General features: G+C 50.5%; 1 protein-coding gene across 2 annotated transcripts in view; it reads left to right on the top strand.

The window, feature by feature from the left end:
• Window positions 1–25,921, top strand: part of PLCXD3 (phosphatidylinositol specific phospholipase C X domain containing 3) — a 959,690-nt gene that overhangs the window by 76,869 nt on the left and 856,900 nt on the right. The window lies entirely within an intron of this gene.

The following is a 25,921-nucleotide window of genomic DNA, read 5'->3' as shown; positions in this document are numbered from 1 at the left end:
CCTTTGTGGGCCTAGTTTCATGGAGATCCCCACCAAATTTTACAGACTGATCCTTTGGTAGGCAGTATTTTTGAGGATCCAGTTGCCTGATTCTTCTTTCACTGGAGTCTTCCTGATCAGAGAGGCTAGCCCTAACATTTGGGAATCTGTACAGAGATGCCCACCATCCAGTTCTGGGAGGCGCAGATCTGTCAGTCCCATGTTGCTAATTCTACTGAAGTCTACCATCCCTGTGGCCCTTGGTTCATATGAGCCAGTAGACATGAGGGCGGCAGAGTCCATGGTACTGAAGGTGTTAAAGTCCCTGATGACAGGGGTCCTGGTGTTATGCTCAGGGATTTCTCTGTCCCTTCTACCTCATCTCTTTCAGTCCCTATTCCCTGGTGACATGCCAAAATATGACTCTTTTGCTCCTCTATTAAGCCCTTACTGGTCTCAATCATTTGCTCTTGCATGGCTATTTGTGTGTGGAGCCTATCATTCTTTGTCTCATTGCCTCATTGTCGCTCTGTGCTTCCTGCCTGGATTGGAAATACTGGGCCAATTTTTGCTGCAGGAAACTCACCTCCTGAGCTGTCATTGTTGGTCTGAGTGTTCTTTTCCAGAGCATCCTCCACCCGCCTGGTGTGCTCTAATAGGTTCTCATATTCAGTTTTAACTTCACTAAACTCCTGAAGGGCCAGCTTTCTTTCCTCTAACTTACTTTTTAATTGGCTGACTTGCTGGTCTAAGGCATCCCTCTCCTGACTTAGAGTCCCCTCTGTGCAGCCAGGTCATCCCTCTGTTTTTTAAATGCACTAGATTCCTAATGCTCCTCATCAAATTCTACTTGATTCTAAATCTTTAAGGATTAATTTATTATTTTCTTCTTTCAAGATCTCTAGGTGATTTTGTAAAGTGACTACCTGCTCTGTGCAGGCTCTATTAAAATGTAATTGTTGTGCCAGTTTCTGTTGACTCTATTGTAAAGAGTCAACCCTTTCCTGATACTCATCTTGCAGTGTCTTTAATTTGGTATCTTGCTCTGCATTCCTTTGCTGTAAGAGAGCCAGATATTCTTTTAGTTTGGTGATATACTGCCTAGCCTCTGTTTCTGTTTCTGGTTCTTGGTTCTTCTGGAGCCTTTGTTCTGCAGAGTCCAGATTAGTCTGGATTTTCTGCAATGTTTCCCCTTGCTTCTTTGCCAGATCTATGTTGTCTGCATGCTTTTCCTGTATTATTCCTATGTGGAGGTACAGGTAGGCCGCTATTTTGGCAATTTTACACTGCTCCTCTTTTATTTTTGGGGCCATGTACAGTTCGCTAAGCTCTTGGTGTAATGGACCCTTGTCCTGCCATGTATCTAGGTCTATGGCAGTGACTTGTTCTTTTATTTCCTGTCGCCATACCTGTTCATCCTGTTCGGGCCACTCATCCCTGACAAACAGTTTGTGCAGAGAGTGTTCCCTACCAATATTAATTTCTACTTGGGTCGCCATTTCAGAAATATAATTTTCCTTCTGACTTATTTCAGGGTTAATTTACTTTTCCAAACAGGCCCAATTTTTGGAATATTTCTTTTGAGAGGTGCTTGTACAGTGTAGCACAGTACGCCAACCCAGCAAGGTGTCTGTACCCTGCAGGCTAGTATGCTGTGTTAGACTGTCACAGGTGGTATTTCAAATTCAGAATCATGGCACGAGCCCCCAAGCTGTTAAGGATTTCAATCAGGCACACACCCAGGTCACGCCTAGCATGTAGTGTGCAATGAAACCCTTATTTTATTTGTGTCTATAAGTTCAATATTCTGAATGATATACCACTCATATCACACCCTTCTCAAAATTCCCCCAGATCACACTGAACCAGGAATCAGGCTAGTTTGTAAAGGTAAATATTTATTTTATTTATTTAACCCTTTAAGTGCCAAGGACGAGGTATCTCGTCCTTGGAAGTGCACACGCAGTGCCAAGGACGAGATAGCTCGTCCTTTTCGGCACCTTGTTTTGAGCGATCCCTGCAAAGCAGGGATCGCTCAAAACTGTAATCCAACCCCCGGGCTATGTGAGGGGGAGGTCCCCCCTCACTGCCCGGGGGTTGGATTTCCTTCAGTTTCACGCCGACGTGCGTGACGCACGTCGGCGTGAAACGGAAAGCAATTCCACCGCAGCAGCCATTTTCGGCTGCTGCGTTGGAGAGAGAAGGTGAGTGCCCTTCTTGTTCCGCCTCGATCTCCGGCTGTATTTCAAGCCGGAGATCGAGGCGGGTATCGTTGGAAAGGGGAGATTCTCCCCTTTCCAACGGTACCCATTGTGTGACTTTGCTGCCCGCGGATCGGGCGCAGGGCGCCTCAATCCGCGGGCAGCAACGTCACGGATCAAACGAAGATCCTTTTGTGACGCGTGGGGGAGGGGGGGCTGCTTACTAGGTAAGCGGCCCCCTTCCCCCGTGGCCCCAAAGCATGGGGCCACAGCGCCAGGGACCCCTGGGGGCAGATGATCACTGCCCCCGGGGGTGGGGGGAAAAAAAAAAAAAAAAAAAAAAATCGAGGGAAGGAGGGAGGTGGGAGGGGGTTTTGGGCCCTGGGGCCCACTGGGCCACCAGCGATTGACCTAAAAGTGGTGTCCCTGGAAAGGGGACTTTCTCCCCTTTCCAGGGACACCACTCATATGCCGCATTGCTGGTCACGGATCAGCGCAGAGCGCTCGATCCGTGACCAGCAACCCACTAGACCACCATGGATCTCTTTGTGAGGTGGGGGGTGGGAAGGGGGCTGCTTCAAGTAAGCAGCCCTCTCCCCCCTCCCGACCCCAAAGCATGGGGGCACGTGTATGTGAACCCTGGGGCAGATGGCTGACCATCTGCCCCAAGGGAATGTAAAATAAAAAACAAAAATGAAATGATGGGAAACAGGGTTGGGGGAAGGGGTGGGGGCCACTAGCCACCATGGATTTTTTACTGAATGAAAGGGAGGGGGTGTCCCCCCATAGGGGCGGGTGCCCCCCCAACCAAAGTAGAAAGGGGGCACCCCTTGTAACCCTCCCTGGGGGCAGATATCTGTTCCTAGGGAGGGCCATCTGACCCCAGGGAGGGATGCATGAGGTGGGGCCCCCCCTATCTGCCCCCAGGGAGGGTTGCATGAGGTGGGGCCCTCCATTTGGGGTGGGGGGGGTTGAGGGCCACCCCCCGTTGCGGTACATCATGCGCTGCCAATTTAGGGTGGCCCTCAGCCCCCCCTAAAAAGCAGCCTGTGGTTTTGTAATTTTTTTTTTGTTTACCCAACTTTGCTTGGTGCAGATGGCCACATTAGTGTGGCTATCTGCCCCCAGGGTGCCCAAACCCTACTGCCCCATCTATTGGGGGTCCAGCCCCACCTTTTGGGGTGGCCCTCTCCCCCCTCACCCCAAATGGAGGTGGGGTGTACCTCACGCAGCCGTTTGGAGGAGGCCCAGGGAGGCCTGCATGAGGTGTGTCCCCCAGCCATTGGGGGTGGGGTGGGGGGGGGCACCCCAAAAGCTGGGGCAGGACCCCCAATAGATGAGGCAGTAAGGTTTGGGCACCCTGGGGGCAGATAGCCACACTAATGGGCCCATCTGCACCAAGCCAAGTTGGGTAAACAAAAAAAAATATACAAAAAAACAGGCTGCTTTTTAGGGGGGGCTGAGGGCCACCCTAAATTGGCAGCGCATGATGTACCGCAACGGGGGGTGGCCCTCAACCCCCCCCCACCCCAAATGGAGGGCCCCACCTCATGCAACCCTCCCTGGGCGCAGATAGGGGGGGCCTCACCTCATGCATCCCTCCCTGGGGTCAGATGCCCCTTCCTAGGAGCAGATATCTGCCCCCAGGGAGGGTTGCATGAGGTGGGGCCCTCCATTTGGGGTGGGGGGGGTTGAGGGCCACCCCCCGTTGCGGTACATCATGCGCTGCCAATTTAGGGTGGCCCTCAGCCCCCCCTAAAAAGCAGCCTGTGGTTTTGTAATTTTTTTTTTGTTTACCCAACTTTGCTTGGTGCAGATGGCCACATTAGTGTGGCTATCTGCCCCCAGGGTGCCCAAACCCTACTGCCCCATCTATTGGGGGTCCAGCCCCACCTTTTGGGGTGGCCCTCTCCCCCCTCACCCCAAATGGAGGTGGGGTGTACCTCACGCAGCCGTTTGGAGGAGGCCCAGGGAGGCCTGCATGAGGTGTGTCCCCCAGCCATTGGGGGTGGGGTGGGGGGGGCACCCCAAAAGGTGGGGCAGGACCCCCAATAGATGGGGCAGTAGGGTTTGGGCACCCTGGGGGCAGATAGCCACACTAATGGGCCCATCTGCACCAAGCCAAGTTGGGTAAACAAAAAAAAATATACAAAATCACAGGCTGCTTTTTAGGGGGGGCTGAGGGCCACCCTGAATTGGCAGCGCATGATGTACCGCAACGGGGGGTGGCCCTCAACCCCCCCCCACCCCAAATGGAGGGCCCCACCTCATGCAACCCTTTGAGGTGCAGATGGCCACATTAGTGTGGCTATCTGCCCCCAGGGTGCCCAAACCCTACTGCCCCATCTATTGGGGGTCCTGCCCCACCTTTTGGGGTGGCCCTCTCCCCCCTCACCCCAAATGGAGGTGGGGTGTACCTCACGCAGCCGTTTGGAGGAGGCCCAGGGAGGCCTGCATGAGGTGTGTACCCCAGCCATTGGGGGTGGGGTGGGGGGGCACCCCAAAAGGTGGGGCAGGACCCCCAATAGATGGGGCAGTAGGGTTTGGGCACCCTGGGGGCAGATAGCCACACTAATGGGCCCATCTGCACCAAGCCAAGTTGGGTAAACAAAAAAAAATATACAAAATCACAGGCTGCTTTTTAGGGGGGGCTGAGGGCCACCCTGAATTGGCAGCGCATGATGTACCGCAACGGGGGGTGGCCCTCAACCCCCCCCCACCCCAAATGGAGGGCCCCACCTCATGCAACCCTCCCTGGGCGCAGATAGGGGGGCCTCACCTCATGCATCCCTCCCTGGGGTCAGATGCCCCTTCCTAGGAGCAGATATCTGCCCCCAGGGAGGGTTGCATGAGGTGGGGCCCTCCATTTGGGGTGGGGGGGGGTTGAGGGCCACCCCCCGTTGCGGTACATCATGCGCTGCCAATTTAGGGTGGCCCTCAGCCCCCCCTAAAAAGCAGCCTGTGGTTTTGTATATTTTTTTTTGTTTACCCAACTTTGCTTGGTGCAGATGGCCACATTAGTGTGGCTATCTGCCCCCAGGGTGCCCAAACCCTACTGCCCCATCTATTGGGGGTCCTGCCCCACCTTTTGGGGTGGCCCTCTCCCCCCTCACCCCAAATGGAGGTGGGGTGTACCTCACGCAGCCGTTTGGAGGAGGCCCAGGGAGGCCTGCATGAGGTGTGTCCCCCAGCCATTGGGGGTGGGGTGGGGGGGGCACCCCAAAAGGTGGGGCAGGACCCCCAATAGATGGGGCAGTAGGGTTTGGGCACCCTGGGGGCAGATAGCCACACTAATGGGCCCATCTGCACCAAGCCAAGTTGGGTAAACAAAAAAAAATATACAAAATAACAGGCTGCTTTTTAGGGGGGGCTGAGGGCCACCCTGAATTGGCAGCGCATGATGTACCGCAACGGGGGGTGGCCCTCAACCCCCCCCACCCCAAATGGAGGGCCCCACCTCATGCAACCCTCCCTGGGCGCAGATAGGGGGGGCCTCACCTCATGCATCCCTCCCTGGGGTCAGATGCCCCTTCCTAGGAGCAGATATCTGCCCCCAGGGAGGGTTGCATGAGGTGGGGCCCTCCATTTGGGGTGGGGGGGTTGAGGGCCACCCCCCGTTGCGGTACATCATGCGCTGCCAATTTAGGGTGGCCCTCAGCCCCCCCTAAAAAGCAGCCTGTGGTTTTGTATATTTTGTTTTTGTTTACCCAACTTTGCTTGGTGCAGATGGCCACATTAGTGTGGCTATCTGCCCCCAGGGTGCCCAAACCCTACTGCCCCATCTATTGGGGGTCCTGCCCCACCTTTTGGGGTGGCCCTCTCCCCCCTCACCCCAAATGGAGGTGGGGTGTACCTCACGCAGCCGTTTGGAGGAGGCCCAGGGAGGCCTGCATGAGGTGTGTCCCCCAGCCATTTGGGGTGAGGGGGGAGAGGGCCCCCAAAAATGGTGGGTCAGGCCCCCCCAGTGGGTGGGGCAGTAAGGTTTGGGCACCCCGGCGCCAGATTGGCACACCAATGTGACCCTCTGCACCAAGGGGAGTTGGGTTACCAAAGGAAAAAAATGAAAATGGTGTTACGCTTTTTAGGGGGGGCGGTGGGGCACCCCAATGGGTCAGGGAATTTTCTAATGGGATGGGGCGTTGACCCCCCCCCACCCGCAATGGAGTGGGTGCCAAGTCATGCAGCCCTTCCTGGGACCAGATATCTGCTCCTAGGAACGGACGCCTCAGCCCAGGGAGGAGTGCAGGACAACCCCCCCCCCCTATCTGCCCCCGGGGAGGGCTACATTTTGCTGGTGTGACCATAGGTAACACATGTTCTTTGTTTTGTTTACAGCTTTTTCTACCCGAGCAGCTGCAACGTTATGTGAGTACTGTTTTTTATTATTCTATGGTTAGGGCCCACTGTCAGTGGGGTGGGTGAGACTGGGGCTGGATTGTTGGTGGTGTGGGTGGGAATGGCCCGTCTGGGCAGATCACCTCCAACTGTCCTGGAGTTGCGGCTTGGCTGCATTACAGCTTTTCCCTTCGGGGAGGTATTGGCACACTGCCGAGACTCCTTGGTGGGGAGAAGCTGTAACGCAGGGCAGCCAGGGCTCCAGCAAAGTCGGCGGTAATATCCCTGGCCTTGGGCACCCTTCTCCCATGTGGGTCTTTGCTGGTGGTTCTGGGTATTACATTCTGGGCCGATTTGCGTAAGTCAGACCTCTGTGGATTCCCACGGGTGTCCTCTTTTGGGAAATGCATGGGGTTCCCTGTTTCCCTTGCTGGCTGCGACACCCTAGGCCCAAATCTGTAGGTTGCCCACATGAACAAAATGGGCAGTGGCGAATGGCTTGGGGTTCCCAGTTGGTTACCCTTTTCCTTTTGCGCCCCCGGTAGGTGCACCCACACATGTGAGGTACCGTTTTCATCGGGACACCTGTGGGAACGCGGGACGGTAGGCCATGTGTTGTGGGGGGCGCGTTTCGATGGGTGCGGCGAGCGAAATGTGCGGAAAAAGCGTCTTTTTCCCCACATTTCCGACTTTGCAGGGCTGTCTGGGTAAAAAAATCTGGGGCGATGGGCGCAAATCACACCTCTGCGGATTCCCACGGGTGTCCTCTTTTCGAAAATGCATGGGGTTCCCTGTTTTCCTCGGTGGCTTGGACACCCGAGGCCCATATCTGTAAGTTGCGCCGGTCGGCAGAATGGACAACAGACTTGGGGTTACTTGTGTTTTAGGCTTTCCCCTTGGCGGCCAGGTAGGTGCACCCACACATGTGAGGTACCGTTTTCATCGGGACACCTGTGGGAACGCGGGACGGTAGGCCATGTGTTGTGGGGGGCGTGTTTCGATGGGTGCGGCGAGCGAAATGTGCGGAAAAAGCGTTTTTTCCCCCACATTTCCGACTTTGCAGGGCTGTCTGGGTAAAAAAATCTGGGGCGATGGGCGCAAATCACACCTCTGCGGATTCCCACGGGTGTCCTCTTTTCGAAAATGCATGGGGTTCCCTGTTTTCCTCGGTGGCTTGGACACCCGAGGCCCATATCTGTAAGTTGCGCCGGTCGGCAGAATGTCGGAGATTTCCCTCTGACAACAGACTTGGGGTTACTTGTGTTTTAGGCTTTCCCCTTGGCGGCCAGGTAGGTGCACCCACACATGTGAGGTACCGTTTTCATCGGGACACCTGTGGGAACGCGGGACGGTAGGCCATGTGTTGTGGGGGGCGCGTTTAGATGGGTGCGGCGAGCGAAATGTGCGGAAAAAGCGTTTTTTTCCCCACATTTCCGACTTTGCAGGGCTGTCTGGGTGAAAAAATCTGGGGCGATGGGCGCAAATCACACCTCTGCGGATTCCCACGGGTGTCCTCTTTTCGAAAATGCATGGGGTTCCCTGTTTTCCTCGGTGGCTTGGACACCCGAGGCCCATATCTGTAAGTTGCGCCGGTCGGCAGAATGGACAACAGACTTGGGGTTACTTGTGTTTTAGGCTTTCCCCTTGGCGGCCAGGTAGGTGCACCCACACATGTGAGGTACCGTTTTCATCGGGACACCTGTGGGAACGCGGGACGGTAGGCCATGTGTTGTGGGGGGCGTGTTTCGATGGGTGCGGCGAGCGAAATGTGCGGAAAAAGCGTTTTTTTCCCCACATTTCCGACTTTGCAGGGCTGTCTGGGTAAAAAAATCTGGGGCGATGGGCGCAAATCACACCTCTGCGGATTCCCACGGGTGTCCTCTTTTCGAAAATGCATGGGGTTCCCTGTTTTCCTCGGTGGCTTGGACACCCGAGGCCCATATCTGTAAGTTGCGCCGGTCGGCAGAATGTCGGAGATTTCCTTCTGACAACAGACTTGGGGTTACTTGTGTTTTAGGCTTTCCCCTTGGCGGCCAGGTAGGTGCACCCACACATGTGAGGTACCGTTTTCATCGGGACACCTGTGGGAACGCGGGACGGTAGGCCATGTGTTGTGGGGGGCGTGTTTCGATGGGTGCGGCGAGCGAAATGTGCGGAAAAAGCGGTTTTTTCCCCACATTTCCGACTTTGCAGGGCTGTCTGGGTAAAAAAATCTGGGGCGATGGGCGCAAATCACACCTCTGCGGATTCCCACGGGTGTCCTCTTTTCGAAAATGCATGGGGTTCCCTGTTTTCCTCGCTGGCTTGGACACCCGAGGCCCATATCTGTAAGTTGCGCCGGTCGGCAGAATGTCGGAGATTTCCCTCTGACAACAGACTTGGGGTTACTTGTGTTTTAGGCTTTCCCCTTGGCGGCCAGGTAGGTGCACCCACACATGTGAGGTACCGTTTTCATCGGGACACCTGTGGGAACGCGGGACGGTAGGCCATGTGTTGTGGGGGGCCCGTTTCGATGGGTGCGGCGAGCGAAATGTGCGGAAAAAGCGTTTTTTTCCCCACATTTCCGACTTTGCAGGGCTGTCTGGGTAAAAAAATCTGGGGCGATGGGCGCAAATCACACCTCTGCGGATTCCCACGGGTGTCCTCTTTTCGAAAATGCATGGGGTTCCCTGTTTTCCTCGGTGGCTTGGACACCCGAGGCCCATATCTGTAAGTTGCGCCGGTCGGCAGAATGTCGGAGATTTCCCTCTGACAACAGACTTGGGGTTACTTGTGTTTTAGGCTTTCCCCTTGGCGGCCAGGTAGGTGCACCCACACATGTGAGGTACCGTTTTCATCGGGACACCTGTGGGAACGCGGGACGGTAGGCCATGTGTTGTGGGGGGCGCGTTTCGATGGGTGCGGCGAGCGAAATGTGCGGAAAAAGCGTTTTTTTCCCCACATTTCCGACTTTGCAGGGCTGTCTGGGTAAAAAAATCTGGGGCGATGGGCGCAAATCACACCTCTGCGGATTCCCACGGGTGTCCTCTTTTCGAAAATGCATGGGGTTCCCTGTTTTCCTCGCTGGCTTGGACACCCGAGGCCCATATCTGTAAGTTGCGCCGGTCGGCAGAATGGACAACAGACTTGGGGTTACTTGTGTTTTAGGCTTTCCCCTTGGCGGCCAGGTAGGTGCACCCACACATGTGAGGTACCGTTTTCATCGGGACACCTGTGGGAACTCGGGACGGTAGGCCATGTGTTGTGGGGGGCGTGTTTCGATGGGTGCGGCGAGCGAAATGTGCGGAAAAAGCGTTTTTTTCCCCACATTTCCGACTTTGCAGGGCTGTCTGGGTAAAAAAATCTGGGGCGATGGGCGCAAATCACACCTCTGCGGATTCCCACGGGTGTCCTCTTTTCGAAAATGCATGGGGTTCCCTGTTTTCCTCGGTGGCTTGGACACCCGAGGCCCATATCTGTAAGTTGCGCCGGTCGGCAGAATGTCGGAGATTTCCCTCTGACAACAGACTTGGGGTTACTTGTGTTTTAGGCTTTCCCCTTGGCGGCCAGGTAGGTGCACCCACACATGTGAGGTACCGTTTTCATCGGGACACCTGTGGGAACGCGGGACGGTAGGCCATGTGTTGTGGGGGGCGCGTTTCGATGGGTGCGGCGAGCGAAATGTGCGGAAAAAGCGTTTTTTTCCCCACATTTCCGACTTTGCAGGGCTGTCTGGGTAAAAAAATCTGGGGCGATGGGCGCAAATCACACCTCTGCGGATTCCCACGGGTGTCCTCTTTTCGAAAATGCATGGGGTTCCCTGTTTTCCTCGGTGGCTTGGACACCCGAGGCCCATATCTGTAAGTTGCGCCGGTCGGCAGAATGGACAACAGACTTGGGGTTACTTGTGTTTTAGGCTTTCCCCTTGGCGGCCAGGTAGGTGCACCCACACATGTGAGGTACCGTTTTCATCGGGACACCTGTGGGAACGCGGGACGGTAGGCCATGTGTTGTGGGGGGCGTGTTTCGATGGGTGCGGCGAGCGAAATGTGCGGAAAAAGCGTTATTTTCCCCACATTTCCGACTTTGCAGGGCTGTCTGGGTAAAAAAATCTGGGGCGATGGGTGCAAATCACACCTCTGCGGATTCCCACGGGGGTCCTCTTTTCGAAAATGCATGGGGTTCCCTGTTTTCCTCGGTGGCTTGGACACCCGAGGCCCATATCTGTAAGTTGCGCCGGTCGGCAGAATGTCAGAGATTTCCCTCTGACAACAGACTTGGGGTTACTTGTGTTTTAGGCTTTCCCCTTGGCGGCCAGGTAGGTGCACCCACACATGTGAGGTACCGTTTTCATCGGGACACCTGTGGGAACGCGGGACGGTAGGCCATGTGTTGTGGGGGGCGTGTTTCGATGGGTGCGGCGAGCAAAATGTGCGGAAAAAGCGTTTTTTTCCCCACATTTCCGACTTTGCAGGGCTGTCTGGGTAAAATAATCTGGGGCGATGGGCGCAAATCACACCTCTGCGGATTCCCACGGGTGTCCTCTTTTCGAAAATGCATGGGGTTCCCTGTTTTCCTCGGTGGCTTGGACACCCGAGGCCCATATCTGTAAGTTGCGCCGGTCGGCAGAATGTCGGAGATTTCCCTCTGACAACAGACTTGGGGTTACTTGTGTTTTAGGCTTTCCCCTTGGCGGCCAGGTAGGTGCACCCACACATGTGAGGTACCGTTTTCATCGGGACACCTGTGGGAACGCGGGACGGTAGGCCATGTGTTGTGGGGGGCGCGTTTCGATGGGTGCGGCGAGCGAAATGTGCGGAAAAAGTGTTTTTTCCCCCACATTTCCGACTTTGCAGGGCTGTCTGGGTAAAAAAATCTGGGGCGATGGGCGCAAATCACACCTCTGCGGATTCCCACGGGTGTCCTCTTTTCGAAAATGCATGGGGTTCCCTGTTTTCCTCGGTGGCTTGGACACCCGAGGCCCATATCTGTAAGTTGCGCCGGTCGGCAGAATGGACAACAGACTTGGGGTTACTTGTGTTTTAGGCTTTCCCCTTGGCGGCCAGGTAGGTGCACCCACACATGTGAGGTACCGTTTTCATCGGGACACCTGTGGGAACGCGGGACGGTAGGCCATGTGTTGTGGGGGGCGTTTCGATGGGTGCGGCGAGCGAAATGTGCGGGAAAAGCGTTTTTTTCCCCACATTTCCGACTTTGCAGGGCTGTCTGGGTAAAAAAATCTGGGGCGATGGGCGCAAATCACACCTCTGCGGATTTCCACGGGTGTCCTCTTTTCGAAAATGCATGGGGTTCCCTGTTTTCCTCGGTGGCTTGGACACCCGAGGCCCATATCTGTAAGTTGCGCCGGTCGGCAGAATGTCGGAGATTTCCCTCTGACAACAGACTTGGGGTTACTTGTGTTTTAGGCTTTCCCCTTGGCGGCCAGGTAGGTGCACCCACACATGTGAGGTACCGTTTTCATCGGGACACCTGTGGGAACGCGGGACGGTAGGCCATGTGTTGTGGGGGGCGCGTTTCGATGGGTGCGGCGAGCGAAATGTGCGGAAAAAGCGTTTTTTTCCCCACATTTCCGACTTTGCAGGGCTGTCTGGGTAAAAAAATCTGGGGCGATGGGCGCAAATCACACCTCTGCGGATTCCCACGGGTGTCCTCTTTTCGGAAATGCATGGGGTTCCCTGTTTTCCTCGGTGGCTTGGACACCCGAGGCCCATATCTGTAAGTTGCGCCGGTCGGCAGAATGTCTGAGTTTTCCCTCTGAAAACAGACTTGGGGTTACTTGTGTTTTAGGCTTTCCCCTTGGCGGCCAGGTAGGTGCACCCACACATGTGAGGTACCGTTTTCATCGGGACACCTGTGGGAACGCGGGACGGTAGGCCATGTGTTGTGGGGGGCGTGTTTCGATGGGTGAGTCGAGCGAAATGTGAGGAAAATGCGTATTTTTTCCCACATTTCGGACTTTGCGGGGGTGTCTGGGTAATAAATTCTGGGGCGATTTGGGCATATCATACCTCTGCGGATTCCCACGGGTGTCCTCTTTCCGGAAATGCATGGGGTTCCCTGTTTTCCTTGGTGGCTTGGACACCCGAGGCCCATATCTGTATGATGTGAGAGTGTGACATTTCCGGTGTGAAAACAGACTTGGGGTTACTTGTGTTTTAGGCTTTCCCCTTGGCGGCCAGGTAGGTGCACCCACACATGTGAGGTACCGTTTTCATCGGGACACCTGTGGGAACGCGTGACGGTAGGCCATGTGTTGTTGGGGGCATGTTTCGATGGGTGCGTCGAGCGAAATGTGCGGAAAAAGCGTTTTTTTCCCCACATTTCGGACTTTGCAGGGGTGTCTGGGTAATAAATTCTGGGGCAATTTGGGCATATCATACCTCTGCGGATTCCCACGGGTGTCCTCTTTTCGGAAATGCATGGGGTTCCCTGTTTTCCTCGGTGGCTTGGACACCCGAGGCCCATATCTGTACATTGTGCCGGTCGGCAGAATGTCTGAGTTTTCCCTCTGAAAACAGACTTGGGGTTACTTGTGTTTTAGGCTTTCCCCTTGGCGGCCAGGTAGGTGCACCCAGACATGTGAGGTACCGTTTTCATCGGGACACCTGTGGGAACGCGGGACGGTAGGCCATGTGTTGTTGGAGGCGTGTTTCGATGGGTGAGTCGAGCGAAATGTGAGGAAAATGCGTATTTTTTCCCACATTTCGGACTTTGCGGGGGTGTCTGGGTAATAAATTCTGGGGCGATTTGGGCATATCATACCTCTGCGGATTCCCACGGGTGTCCTCTTTCCGGAAATGCATGGGGTTCCCTGTTTTCCTTGGTGGCTTGGACACCCGAGGCCCATATCTGTATGATGTGAGAGTGTGACATTTCCGGTGTGAAAACAGACTTGGGGTTACTTGTGTTTTAGGCTTTCCCCTTGGCGGCCAGGTAGGTGCACCCACACATGTGAGGTACCGTTTTCATCGGGACACCTGTGGGAACGCGTGACGGTAGGCCATGTGTTGTTGGGGGCGTGTTTCGATGGGTGCGTCGAGCGAAATGTGCGGAAAAAGCGTTTTTTTCCCCACATTTCGGACTTTGCAGGGGTGTCTGGGTAATAAATTCTGGGGCAATTTGGGCATATCATACCTCTGCGGATTCCCACGGGTGTCCTCTTTTCGGAAATGCATGGGGTTCCCTGTTTTCCTCGGTGGCTTGGACACCCGAGGCCCATATCTGTACATTGTGCCGGTCGGCAGAATGTCTGAGTTTTCCCTCTGAAAACAGACTTGGGGTTACTTGTGTTTTAGGCTTTCCCCTTGGCGGCCAGGTAGGTGCACCCACACATGTGAGGTACCGTTTTCATCGGGACACCTGTGGGAACGCGGGACGGTAGGCCATGTGTTGTTGGGGGCGTGTTTCGATGGGTGAGTCGAGCGAAATGTGAGGAAAATGCGTATTTTTTCCCACATTTCGGACTTTGCGGGGGTGTCTGGGTAATAAATTCTGGGGCGATTTGGGCATATCATACCTCTGCGGATTCCCACGGGTGTCCTCTTTCCGGAAATGCATGGGGTTCCCTGTTTTCCTTGGTGGCTTGGACACCCGAGGCCCATATCTGTATGATGTGAGAGTGTGACATTTCCGGTGTGAAAACAGACTTGGGGTTACTTGTGTTTTAGGCTTTCCCCTTGGCGGCCAGGTAGGTGCACCCACACATGTGAGGTACCGTTTTCATCGGGACACCTGTGGGAACGCGTGACGGTAGGCCATGTGTTGTTGGGGGCGTGTTTCGATGGGTGCGTCGAGCGAAATGTGCGGAAAAAGCGTTTTTTTCCCCACATTTCGGACTTTGCAGGGGTGTCTGGGTAATAAATTCTGGGGCAATTTGGGCATATCATACCTCTGCGGATTCCCACGGGTGTCCTCTTTTCGGAAATGCATGGGGTTCCCTGTTTTCCTCGGTGGCTTGGACACCCGAGGCCCATATCTGTACATTGTGCCGGTCGGCAGAATGTCTGAGTTTTCCCTCTGAAAACAGACTTGGGGTTACGTGTGTTTTAGGCTTTCCCCTTGGCGGCCAGGTAGGTGCACCCAGACATGTGAGGTACCGTTTTCATCGGGACACCTGTGGGAACGCGGGACGGTAGGCCATGTGTTGTTGGGGGCGTGTTTCGATGGGTGAGTCGAGCGAAATGTGAGGAAATGCGTATTTTTTCCCACATTTCGGACTTTGCGGGGGTGTCTGGGTAATAAATTCTGGGGCGATTTGGGCATATCATACCTCTGCGGATTCCCACGGGTGTCCTCTTTCCGGAAATGCATGGGGTTCCCTGTTTTCCTTGGTGGCTTGGACACCCGAGGCCCATATCTGTATGATGTGAGAGTGTGACATTTCCGGTGTGAAAACAGACTTGGGGTTACTTGTGTTTTAGGCTTTCCCCTTGGCGGCCAGGTAGGTGCACCCACACATGTGAGGTACCGTTTTCATCGGGACACCTGTGGGAACGCGTGACGGTAGGCCATGTGTTGTGGGGGGCGTGTTTCGATGGGTGCGTCGAGCGAAATGTGCGGAAAAAGCGTTTTTTTCCCCACATTTCGGACTTTGCAGGGGTGTCTGGGTAATAAATTCTGGGGCAATTTGGGCATATCATACCTCTGCGGATTCCCACGGGTGTCCTCTTTTCGGAAATGCATGGGGTTCCCTGTTTTCCTCGGTGGCTTGGACACCCGAGGCCCATATCTGTACCTTGTGCCGGTCGGCAGAATGTATGAGTTTTCCCTCTGAAAACAGACTTGGGGTTACTTGTGTTTTAGGCTTTCCCCTTGGCGGCCAGGTAGGTGCACCCACACATGTGAGGTACCGTTTTCATCGGGACACCTGTGGGAACGCGGGACGGTAGGCCATGTGTTGTTGGGGGCGTGTTTCGATGGGTGAGTCGAGCGAAATGTGAGGAAAATGCGTATTTTTTCCCACATTTCGGACTTTGCGGGGGTGTCTGGGTAATAAATTCTGTGGCGATTTGGGCATATCATACCTCTGCGGATTCCCACGGGTGTCCTCTTTCCGGAAATGCATGGGGTTCCCTGTTTTCCTTGGTGGCTTGGACACCCGAGGCCCATATCTGTATGATGTGAGAGTGTGACATTTCCGGTGTGAAAACAGACTTGGGGTTACTTGTGTTTTAGGCTTTCCCCTTGGCGGCCAGGTAGGTGCACCCACACATGTGAGGTACCGTTTTCATCGGGACACCTGTGGGAACGCGTGACGGTAGGCCATGTGTTGTTGGGGGCGTGTTTCGATGGGTGCGTCGAGCGAAATGTGCGGAAAAAGCGTTTTTTTCCCCACATTTCCGACTTTGCAGGGGTGTCTGGGTAATACATTCTGGGGCAATTTGGGCATATCATACCTCTGCGGATTCCCACGGGTGTCCTCTTTTCGGAAATGCATGGGGTTCCCTGTTTTCCTCGGTGGCTTGGACACCCGAGGCCCATATCTGTACATTGTGCCGGTCGGCAGAATGTCTGAGTTTTCCCTCTGAAAACAGACTTGGGGTTACTTGTGTTTTAGGCTTTCCCCTTGGCGGCCAGGTAGGTGCACCCACACATGTGAGGTACCGTTTTCATCGGGACACCTGTCGGAACGCGGGACGGTAGGCCATGTGTTGTTGGGGGCGTGTTTCGATGGGTGAGTCGAGCGAAATGTGAGGAAAACGCGTATTTTTTCCCACATTTCGGACTTTGCGGGGGTGTCTGGGTAATAAATTCTGGGGCGATTTGGGCATATCATACCTCTGCGGATTCCCACGGGTGTCCTCTTTCCGGAAATGCATGGGGTTCCCTGTTTTCCTTGGTGGCTTGGACACCCGAGGCCCATATCTGTATGATGTGAGAGTGTGACATTTCCGGTGTGAAAACAGACTTGGGGTTACTTGTGTTTTAGGCTTTCCCCTTGGCGGCCAGGTAGGTGCACCCACACATGTGAGGTACCGTTTTCATCGGGACACCTGTGGGAACGCGTGACGGTAGGCCATGTGTTGTGGGGGGCGTGTTTCGATGGGTGCGTCGAGCGAAATGTGCGGAAAAAGCGTTTTTTTCCCCACATTTCGGACTTTGCAGGGGTGTCTGGGTAATAAATTCTGGGGCAATTTGGGCATATCATACCTCTGCGGATTCCCACGGGTGTCCTCTTTTCGGAAATGCATGGGGTTCCCTGTTTTCCTCGGTGGCTTGGACACCCGAGGCCCATATCTGTACCTTGTGCCGGTCGGCAGAATGTCTGAGTTTTCCCTCTGAAAACAGACTTGGGGTTACTTGTGTTTTAGGCTTTCCCCTTGGCGGCCAGGTAGGTGCACCCACACATGTGAGGTACCGTTTTCATCGGGACACCTGTGGGAACGCGGGACGGTAGGCCATGTGTTGTTGGGGGCGTGTTTCGATGGGTGAGTCGAGCGAAATGTGAGGAAAATGCGTATTTTTTCCCACATTTCGGACTTTGCGGGGGTGTCTGGGTAATAAATTCTGGGGCGATTTGGGCATATCATACCTCTGCGGATTCCCACGGGTGTCCTCTTTCCGGAAATGCATGGGGTTCCCTGTTTTCCTTGGTGGCTTGGACACCCGAGGCCCATATCTGTATGATGTGAGAGTGTGACATTTCCGGTGTGAAAACAGACTTGGGGTTACTTGTGTTTTAGGCTTTCCCCTTGGCGGCCAGGTAGGTGCACCCACACATGTGAGGTACCGTTTTCATCGGGACACCTGTGGGAACGCGTGACGGTAGGCCATGTGTTGTTGGGGGCGTGTTTCGATGGGTGCGTCGAGCGAAATGTGCGGAAAAAGCATTTTTTTCCCCACATTTCCGACTTTGCAGGGGTGTCTGGGTAATAAATTCTGGGGCAATTTGGGCATATCATACCTCTGCGGATTCCCACGGGTGTCCTCTTTTCGGAAATGCATGGGGTTCCCTGTTTTCCTCGGTGGCTTGGACACCCGAGGCCCATATCTGTATGATGGGAGAGTGTGACATTTCCGGTGTGAAAACAGACTTGGGGTTACTTGTGTTTTGGGCTTTCCCCTTGGCGGCCAGGTAGGTGCACCCACACATGTGAGGTACCGTTTTCATCGGGACACCTGTGGGAACGCGGGACGGTAGGCCATGTGTTGTGTTTGTGTGGTTTTCATAACGTTTTGACCCATTTGCTGGAGCCCTTTGTCTCACAACCCTTTCTTTTCCCAAATGTGACCTACATTTAGTCGCTGCTTTAGCCACCATACACTTTTGTAACCTGCACAAGTCACCTACCCTTGAAAAGGTCTGCCTGTGCTCTTTCAAAAAATGTATGGCTGCCGTTCCTCACCACATTGGTTTTCCCAATTTACACATGCTAAGTGCGTCTGGTCAGGCCGTGAGCGTAAAACTCCTGTGTACCATGGCTCAGTGTTTGGCTTGTGGTATTGCTTGTTTTGTACAAACACTACAAAAATGGTATGCTCTCCTAACTGCAAGAGTCGGGGGAATGTAGCGGAGCATTGCTTTTCTCAAAATTCATAGAAGCCATTGCCGTACCAAGCCAACCATGTCCAACACATACCTTTTTTTTCAGTCATTTTCCCGCTTTTCCCCCATTCGATGGCAGTTTCCCCTACCTAGTTGTTGCCTGACCTATACAAATCACCCCTTCCTAAACTTGGAATTTTGTCTACTTTTCAGAAATATATGCCTTTCTGTCCTCCAATTTGGCTTTCCTGCCCTTTTCTTCCATTCTGTCCATGCATGTCCAATTGGCAAAAATGGCAAAAATCGCCTACCTCTCACAAAACGGTTGATATCCCCATCAAAATAATTTTTTTCCATTTCCACTCAACCTGTTCCTGAAAGCCAACACATTGGGGAACTCAGCACAGCAAACCATTTGTTCCTAGCTCTTACAAGGAAAAAACCACAGGCTTCTTTGTGCATCATTTTATTGGCATTTTTTGAAAAAACCCAAAATTTTCGCACATTTTCCTTATTTTCTCTCACCCCCCTACAGCAACCTGGGATTCCTGGGTGGCGTTACGACCGCCTACATGTGGGAAGAAAAGGAGCCAAATTTGGCCGAGATATCTCATGTAACAAAAAAGTTACAAGCCATTGAATGGCCACATACCAAAATCACCAAAAAAGGCTCTGGCACTGGGGAGAAATACCCATGGCACTTAAAGGGTTAATATTCAAATCACACATAGGTTTAATATATATATATGGAGCAGCAATCACCTAACAGTGACAATACAATTCAGAAAATAAGCATAGCAATTGAATTCACTTATAATGATAAAGAATAGAAAACTCAGGAAAAAGAACAGTTTTGGTTTGTGAACAGATAGCGTTTAGGTTAATATTCCCCCTGCAAAGTTTCTATAAATACAAATGAGCAATCATACACAGATGTAAGTAATCAGCAGGTATTCAGGAATGAAAGACAATGTCTAGAGCTTAAATGCAATCTTCCCTCCCCAAACAAGAGAGAAAAACTTTTTTGGAAAGTGACAGTATTAAACTGACAGGTGACAATTGCCTTATAAAATAATGCAAAAGGGTGCAAAAATGCTTAAATGGAGAAAAATACTAAGGAAAGCAACACTAAACAGGTCCTAACACACATGAGCTATAATGTAAACAACAGTACACACTTTAGATCAGGATGGGATGGCAGAAGCACTTTGAAATGGGGAAAAGACACGTATAAACTTTTCAGAAATGGAAATTCGCAGAAAACCTTTACTATGCGATATTGGAGAAAAATGGGTCAATTACAATGTTCCGTGATGCAGTTTTTAGTTGTAGATGTAGCTTAGGGTCTTAGGTATCAGGGAGAGTTGAAATTCCGTTTCTGTCTTTAAATTGAAGAAGTTATAGAGGTTTTAGTGAGAGGCGTTTTTGCAAAATAGGTGCAAAAATGGAACAGGAATTCAGTTTTAAAAATGATAGATAAGTTTTATTAGACTATATTAATGACTATTAAAAAGAGGAGGCCACACATGAATCTTCACAGCTACGTGGCCAGTGCAACCATTCACGTGGTGGATACTTGATTTCATTCTCAGATTTACTTTAGTTACTCAAAATCACTAAGGAGTTATGGTTTTGTAACATAGATGAGAAAAATCAGCGCAAGAAGGATTCTAACGATACTAGGGTTCTGAATTTAAAGATGGCATTGGTTGAGATTGGGATGATACAATGCAGATATGCTATGGGTCACTGGTCTTCCTATTAATACTTACAGTCCTTTGTAATTAAATTCGACCGTCCGGGTCTAGTCATTGGATAGGTTCAGGTCTACCGGCAGCAGGGCACTTCTGGAGGGATTACTTCAGCGGCACAGTTCTGGTCAATTCTGAACTGCACCTCTGACCGGATTTGGATGGGCCCTTCTGTTCACTGGACACAGCAGATTACACGATGCAAGTTTCAGCAAGCAAGCTTTAATGGTAGCAAGCCAAGCTGAATCAGAATTAGCTACAAGTCAGCTACAAGATGAAGAGTTCTGGAACAAGGTGCTGCACGGAAAATTGGATGGGTTCTGGAAGCAGAGTCCTATGTGTTGTGAAGTACCTATATTTATACTATCAAATGCCATCCCCAAGTTTATAGTGTGGGCGGAATTTCAAAACACGGCCCCATGGCTGTGAGTGGCCACAGGCACTTGCCTTGTCCTGGTTGGAGGTCTGAACATAGCTGTCATCTTTATGATGCGATTTAGGAACTCCCACATTGATTTTGACCACAATGTAGCTTTGAAAAGGGTATGGGGTGGGAGGCACTACAAAGAGTTCACAGAATCAATGTAAACGTAAATACTCGTTCCAGCAGATTTAGTAGAATCAATTAATTAAATTTCAGGTGCAGCAGGGCAAATCCCGAGGCCACTCGAGATCAAAACACAGAAAAAGCATCAAACATACATCGGGTGTTACCAACCGATAACCCTGTGTTGCACTCCTAATGGGATAGAATACCCTATGTGTTTTTAAAAGCCAATCGTGAGAAGGGATCTCCCAGCAAAGGGTTGTCATAAAGAAACTCAAAATGAATTACCTTGTTTTAAGCTCCCACAACTCACAGGAACTCTTGAGCACACCTCAAGCTCATCACACATCCATAACTCGATTTTAAACAGTACCAGCACATTGCATTGCTAAATGACAACATAATTGGCTTGCCCAATATGGACAGTTCTTGAATTCTTTTCCAGACTTTTTAACAATCTAAACCCATGCATGCATCTCAGCAATCACCATCAATCAAACTTATGTTATCTCTCAGTTTTGTTGTGTCTTATGTCTGTCCTGTCTTGTTGTCCAACGTTCTCCCTCTTTGCCATTCCCTGCATACCTTTTCGCTGATTTCCTTTTCACATCAGAGACCATGGTCTGCTTTACGTTCTGGCTGGGGATCACACTTCTCCTGTACAGACAAGCTTTTGGCACTTTAAAACCACTACGCTGGTGATGTGTGCAGTATACAAGCCAAATGACATAATATAGCATGTCTTAGGAAAATGTCAGAGCAGGCAACAGAAAGTACCACACACTCACTCCTAAACTGGGCAGCTGATGTGAGTGCCCTCTGTGACCATAAAATCAATGACACATTGCCCTTCTTCTGTCTCATGCTAAACCAGCAGAGAAATGTCGACAGGGTATGTGCAACACAAAGTGCCTGTAGCTACCTGAGAAATTAGCAAAACAGTATTGCCATGGGTAGGATCATCCAATGTGCAAATGCCTGGGCTACTCTGTAAATTAGGACTTGATTTGTAGAATGTTGCCTGTAAGAGCTCCTTTTATCTACCCTGCCAAGTGTAGAGACCTTTTGATACACACATGCAACACAAAGAAGATGCTGGCAGGACAATACAGAATAAAGAACCCACAATAAAACTACTTACCACCCAGAGATCATCTGAAACCAACTTTCTCCACACCCTCACATCTCTCATGTACTGCTACACACGTCCAGAGGGCTAATCAATCAACCCACCAAATAACTTGCAAACCGTACACCTCTTTCTAATCACACTATGAACACCATGCCTGCCAACTAAAACAACTCAGACACTAGACGTCACCGTTATAACCCAGTGCACATAACAAAACACACTCAGAAAGCTCACACAGACAGATGCCTGTTCCTCCTGGCTCTGCATGCAGATGAGCACACATTCTATCCTATCCATCTCTCCCTCACTAACCAACCCTACCCACCGTTCTTACAGAGCCAAGTGAGTGCCTGGAGACCATGCGAATGGCAGCAGTGTGTGGTATACATCAATATAACATAACATAATGTAATATCATTGTCCCGAATCCCAGCAAGACAGACTTGACCTTTTCTGTCTGAGGTTGGTAACCTTGAGTGTACAAACCTTGCTGATTGTAATACCTACTAACACACCAGATAGTGGTCTGCAAACTTTGGCTTTCTAAATGTGTGCTTACTATTCCCATCAGTCTTCCCCAACATAGTCGATTTGGAGTGATTATGGGAGTGGTAGTCCAAAACATCTGAAGAGACACAGGTTGCATACTCCGGTGTGACTAGAATAAAATACCTGCGCCAGAATAGTCATAAGTACGACATCGTAAACATGGTGCAGATCTGGTGCTCCCAACGATGTTTGTAAACACTGGATAGCCACCCCAACTGAAGATCATAAAACATTAGTCAAACAAGGTGATCAGTAGCTGAATTATAGATAGTAGCACTTGAGTCAACGTCCATATCTGGCTTTGCCAAAGGACAAAACTGTGATCCTGGACAGATCATTTTATTCAGTACAGAGTAATGTGCTGGGGCTTCTTATGACATTGTTTAGCACATGACCTAATCTTTCTTTTCATGTAGGATATTTCACTGGACACAGATATTTCTTCACAGGAGGTGACTAAATGCCACAGATCTCTATCAATCTTATGTTAATTTCTGCTTCAATGGTAGAAAAGAGTTTGATTTCTCTACAATTTGAAAGGTTTCTCTTCACATCATGTATTTACTTATTGTGTATTTGTGAGGCGCTTATACAACAAGTATTTTGTGTTTCAAAGCACCCACAGGGCAACATGGAGGGAACAAGGGATTGAAAACCTTATACACACTGGAGGATAAAGAAAAACCTACGAGGCCTTGTGAGTATTCAGAACGTGCAAGTGTAGAGAGAGAAGAGGGAAAGAGGGAGTAGGGGGTAAGTGCTGTGGTGTTCATGCTCATGGGTGAACAGTGTATATACGTGCCCAGTGTAGTAAGTGCTAGAGAGCTGCAATAAGTAGGTAAGTGCAGGCCTACAGTGGCCTAAGCAAGTGGGCACCGAGGCACGTGCTGTGTGTAGACAGAGGCTGAGGCGATTGGGTGTGAGAGGCCAGGGCACCAAAGGACACATAAGGGCCCTGGTCACTAATCACAGCGACTATGAGATTAGCAGAGGAGGGAAGAAGGGAAGAAGGAGATGAAAAGGAAAGTCTTGAGAAGCTTCCAGAATTTGAAGAAGGTCTGGCTCAAGATGGAGAGGAAGGGGAAGGCTGTTCCATAGGAGAGAGCCAGCTGAAGAAAGAGATTGGCATCCGGCCCTCTGTTTAGCGAAACGCTTTACACACAATGGTTTGTGCCTAAGCAACATAGAGGTCCAGAGGGAGAGCATTTAGTAACAGCGTGTTGCAGATAGCATGGTTCCTGGCCCCAGAAAACCTGTGGATGATGCAGAGGCATTTGAGTTTAATCCGTGCAGCAATCGAGGGCCAGTGAAGAGTTTGCAAGCCTGTGTAAATCAATGACTACAAGCAGATACCATGACCACAATTGTTCATGCAATATGTGCGTCTAAATCTTTAAAATCAGGAGACAAACCAGATGAGATCTTTTAGGTTCACATCACATAATATTGTGAAATTTTTAGTGCTTCTATTTATGACCAAGAAAATAAAGTACAATCTTTCTTCCTTTGCATAGCATATTTCTACACAGATGTTTAAACTAACATTTTCATGTCGATTCATCATTTACATTGTGTACTTTACAATTCTGGTTTTCAAAAGAGGGACTTTTTTTAGTTATGAAAATAAAACATTCACAAAAATTAATTGTAATTCGCTGTTTAACAACAATTCAGAGCCAACGTGAGCAAGTGCCAACATTGCTGAGCTATCAACATTTGCCAGTCCCTAATCCTTCAAAATTGTGAAACCCAACAAGTAGTTTACCTCCCGGGGTACACTGATCAAAAAAATTCAGACTCAGGATTTAAATGGCTATGACGGTAGTTCACGTATAACAATATTGACCATTAGTGTATTGCACACAAAAAATTTGTTTCAGGTACACTCATGGCAACAGCACTTAAAAAACCCTTGCCTCACTCTATGTTTGTGTCCATGCACCTTCCTCATAACTTCTGGTGTACATCCTATACTCTATGCTGTATCTTGTGTACATTACTTGTTGCTTATATTCCTTCTCCTTCATCCATTCTTCAACAGTTGTACAATCTGTTAGAATGCTAATCTGAGTTCTCTACCTCTGCCGGCTGCTGATTCATGTCCTTCATCTATGCTACAACCTGCATACTTTCCGTGGGGCTGTTAATGTTAAATGTGTCCTGTAGCTATGCTTAACCACAAGTACCCTCATAGTGGACAGCTATCATTGCCCTTGCAGTGCCACTTTATTATTCTAATTTTCTCCATGGATGATGAAGATACAGGGATTTCCACAGAGTTTTCACACTTATTTTAATCACTACAGAAGCAACATATTACGCTATGGGTTGTGATTGTGATGAAGGGGTGTGACCAGGGAGCCTTGTGGTCCCAGAATTCTGTTGGTACAGGGGTTACCCTAAAGTTGTCGATGCCCAGACCCCAAAGCATGTTAAGAATGATATGGCTTAAAAAGGTCAAATACAAACTCCCAGGGTTCATAGGACAGACCTATAAAGAAACAAACAAGAGCTCCATCTGCCCCAGGTATCTGTCTACAGTTTGGTTTACTCCATTATATAAAATAAAAACATTTCAATAATGTCTGTGCCTTCCATGTATGTAAATGGAGCCTGGGCACAGGAGAAAACATCTTGTTGTAAAGTATTTCCCTTCTCTAACTGGTATATTGGATGATTCTGCTACAATGGACAAGTATGCACGGAAGCCTTACATCCATATAAATAACCCCGCCACCCAAGACTCCTCCACCATGAAGGAGAGTCATCGGAGCCTCTGCAGAAAGAGCATGCTGCCAAAACAAACACAAATAAAGCCCAGTCATATCTGTGATATTCCCCACTCTGGCTCAAGCAGGGCGTTTTGATTGGCCATGTTTTGTAATGGGTTTTGCACCTTTAATTTCAGATTCTCCAAACGAGCATATGAGGAAAACATCCAAATAAAAAAATAAAACTCCTTTAGTTGCAAGGGCCTCTGCCCGGAGTCTGCATGTTCGCTGTGCAGGTGCTCCCTGTCAGGAAATCTGGTTGCATCTCTGCTAGAGGGACCGGAGGATCCCACTACTCAGGGCTACTAAGCAGCGGGTCTTCGTCAGCGACTTACTTCCTTGACTCCAGGACAAAACAGTTTGATCAAAATGAGTGCTTAAATGCCCTCTGCCTCACGTCCCCGTTTTTAATTTAGCTTTTCAAGGCTGTGCAATTGCTTAACTAGTCCTGCACTCACAATTGCTATATGTTAACATATCATAGGAATGGCGTACAACTAAATAAGCAGTCTGAATGCATATGTGTAGGCGTTGGGTTGTAGATAGAGCAGCTGTGAAGTAAGGGGGCACTGTATAGAAAGGAGATAAGGTACTATAACAAAGACAGAATTAGAAGGATTGATCCTGGGTACAGTTAAACACACACAGAAGCAGGGATTACAAAGGTTTACAGAAAGTGAATACAGGTTAGATTGGAAGTCCGGGGTCTGAAACCTATGACTTGCCAGATGTTTTGGTCTCCAACTCTCATGATCCTGCACCACTGAATTTGCTAGGTATGGATAATGGGAGTGGAAGTACAGATGCCTGGTTTCTGAGTGATATGTTTATAGTTACTCGAGTTTCACAAGAGTAGACCTAGCCAAATGGACTGTTTAATCTTTAGATCAGTCTTGGCGATGCCCTACCTTGACCTCTTCTGGTCGTTGTCAGAGAGAGAGGTGGTAAGGTGTGTGCCATTTCAAACGTCACTTTAGAAAAGAATGTCTCTTTGCGAGTAACCGCATACTATCCTGCGCGCAAGAACTTATGGGGTAAACATCTAGAAGCAAGCAGCTGTCCCTGTAACCAAAGACTATGATCAATGTCAAATATAGGGGTTTCATGATGGAGATTCAGCTTTTCCTCTTCCTCACTGTCCCGATTGTTCACATGAACAAAAACAACAGTT

The sequence above is a fragment of the Ambystoma mexicanum genome, chromosome 6p (genome assembly GCF_040938575.1).
Source record: "Ambystoma mexicanum isolate Mex_15411 chromosome 6p, UKY_AmexF1_1, whole genome shotgun sequence".
In the NCBI taxonomy this organism is placed as follows: Eukaryota; Metazoa; Chordata; class Amphibia; order Caudata; family Ambystomatidae; genus Ambystoma; species Ambystoma mexicanum.
The sequence above is the reverse complement of the archived record's forward strand: the minus strand, read 5'-3'. Positions and strand labels throughout refer to the sequence as shown.